Source organism: Priapulus caudatus, unplaced genomic scaffold, assembly GCF_000485595.1.
Source record: "Priapulus caudatus unplaced genomic scaffold, Priapulus_caudatus-5.0.1 Scaffold332, whole genome shotgun sequence".
Taxonomy (NCBI): domain Eukaryota; kingdom Metazoa; phylum Priapulida; class Priapulimorpha; order Priapulimorphida; family Priapulidae; genus Priapulus; species Priapulus caudatus.
In genome coordinates, this window is record NW_014577393.1 from 119,667 (window position 1) to 122,899 (window position 3,233).

Below are 3,233 nucleotides of genomic sequence, written 5' to 3' on the forward strand. Positions count from 1 at the left end.
GATGTAATCTCGGGCCCGCGGGACGAGATTGCATGTATTCACGGCATGAATGAGTCAGTCGTTAAGGACGCACACTGTGTGTGTGTGTGTGTGTACAGGCGTGATCACAGGTCGCCATGGTGCGTATTGATTGTATGGTGTTCCTCAGCTGTTTTATTCACGCGAGCCTTTTATCGAGTAATTGATTTAATGTCATGTGTAACAGCTGTGTAGCTGTGCCATACTATACCCTACAGTCAGCTTTTATGTTCTCCTGTTATATTGATTAACACCTTGTGTTTGCCGATGCATCTTCTTAGAGCTCTGTGTCTGTTAAATGCTGTTGACTTGTTGCCTCACCGTGTACTATCTATAGAACGGACATCTGTCTAAAACACCAATGTGTTTCCCTCGAGTGCAAGTTACATACGGGTTGTTCCGTCACCAATGATTTGTTAACAAGAAGGGACATAGGTTGTCATGTCATGTTTCGGTGCTGTTTTAGAGATGAAACGAGTCTGATAGTGCCCAGTTGATTCCAATGTAGATGGAGGTATACGGCTAGTTCAGTGGTTCTTAACCTTTTTTTGCCCCCATGACCCCATCAGACATTCTTGGTCAGTACCGTGACCCCGAAACAAATTTTTTTTTTAAACCAGCCTGATTTATATAGAATTTAAATGGATTTGTTTCATTTATGACACCTTCATGACCCACAGAAAACCCCAAACGACCCCCATGGGGTCACGATCCCAGGTTAAGAACCGCTGGGCTAGATACATACACATCAAGACATACACATGCACACGCTAATTACGTCCACGTACATGCACACGTTCATGTGGGTGATGAATTCCGACCCTCACAATAGCATCTGCTTTCTCTCTGCAGGTGAGATGACAGTGAGCTCATCAGGGAGGCTTAGCGAGCGAATCGCCAGCCTGCGCCGGGATTGCACGCGCGGCCTCGGCGCCACCGCTCTCCGCGAAGCGTACGATCTCATGGACCGGCTCGACGGGGACGCCCTGCAGCACGCCCTGGTGGCAGCGCTCGGCAGCGACAAGTTTGAGCGTTACTGCAGTAAGATCTGGCAGCTAAAGTTCTGTGAAGAGTCGCTGCTACAGCTCAACTGAGTCAGACGTTCGCTTTGTCATATTGTACCTCATCCACGAGCGCCGACTAGCGCCATCTATTGGCACAGTTACGCATTGTAACGTCGTGCTCAACTGTAACATACGTCCACGACATGGAATGATGCGCTCAGCTATAACATACGTCCACGACATGGAATGATGCGCTCAGCTATAACATACGTCCACAGGCATATACACTGTTGTGTTTTGTGTACACATTTCATGTATATTAATAAGCCGTGCATTTATAGTAAGCATAGTCGTCCGTTGATTCGCTGCTGTCTGAAGAAAGGTAGATTTCCCGGGTGAGTATATACCCTACAGCACCCACGTTTAGTGTAACTACGATGATTTGTGTATTTGTCGTTATAAAAGCGGTGACTGTTGTAGGCTAATAATACTGCTCCGCTCTCATATAAATATACTCATGGCCGTTCACTGCCACAACTAGCGACGTGCATCGCTAAGCGCAGAATCACTCGAAAATCACACAACACCCTTAATTTGAGGGATGCAATTTCGAATGGGAAAAACCTTACGCTAGAGATCCAAGATTACCGGTGCACGGCCGTCTGGAGAGAGAGAGGAGAGGGGGGACCCGCTGCACTTCACAAATTGTCTCCCGTGCGCCTTCACTTGTCCCTGCGTACATTATGTCCAGTTATCCGAGCGAGGTGACCCATGGCAGCCTAACTGATGCCGCCGCCAGTCGGAGCCTGTGATTGGCCGAGCTCAGTGTACCAGGCTACATATGCGCGACACTGCCCATCATGATTATAATCAGTATTGTGACCATGTACCGTAATATACGACTTGTATCATATATTCTGTGTAGAATAAAACGTATTTAATCACAAACACAAAGATAACAAATAAGCTGTTTCTCGTTCTGGTTTCTATCTAATATAAAGTATATTTAGTTTATAACAAATACATGAAAAATTGATGGATTTTAAGTGGATGGATTCAAATGGAGTTATATGCTAAACGACACAGTAGATATGTGTTCTAATCACGCATTTACTTCAACAAAGTTTAAGTGATGATGCACACTCACTAAAACTGCCTGATTTGCCCTCTCACAATTTACAACGCGTACTAAATACGAAACGTACAAATACCAGGTCCAATGGGACATAACTCGCAACCTATCTAAAATAAATATGGACATTTCTCATGAACGTATACATTTAGCATTTTGCACAGACCCCATTTTTGATGTCGATTGATGGCTCAACAGATGCCCTACCTGAGAACAATCAGTAACTGCTGAGAAGCAATCAAAACATTTGTTTTAGATTTAACTAACAAATCATTCATCAAAACATCCGCTCTGGTTGTTTTGTTATACATGCGTACAACACTTGATAGAGTTACCGAGGTCATACATTAGGGAAGAGTGTCACCGCTATCACCTGCTCGTACGCTTGACAACAAGTATCAAACACTGAACTTCTACTGTTATCATCTAATGCAGTCAGTTGGCCCCGGTCACGTGCGTACAGACGAGAGGACACATGGGTGAGCGCATCATTCCGTGTCGTGGCCATATGGTTATAGCTGAGCGCATCATTCCATGTCGTGGACGTATGTTTAAGCTGGAGGCGCATCATTCCGTGTCGTGGACGTATGTTATAGTTGAGCCGCATCATATTCCACTGTCGTGGACGTAGTTATGGCTGAGCGTCATCATTCCAGTCGGGACGCTATGTTATAGCTGAGCGCAATCATCCATGTCGTGGACGTATTTACAGTGACGGCCATCATTCCTGTCGGGACTTATCGTTACAGTTGAGCGCATCATTCCGTGCTCGTGGACGTATGTAATACGTTGAGCCATCATTCCATGTCGTGACAGTACTGTTATAGTTGAGCGCATCATTCCATTCGTGGACGTATGTTATAGCTGAGGCGCATCATTCCGTTCGTGGACGTATGTTACACTTGATGCGGCATCATTCCGTGTCAGTGACGTATGTTATAGTTGAGCGCCATCATTCCTGTCGTGGACGTATGTTAACAGTTGAGCGCGATCAATTCCATGTCGTGGACGTATGTACAGTTGCGCGCTATCATTCCGTGTCGTGGACGTATGTTCTAGCTGAGCACATCATGTCCGTG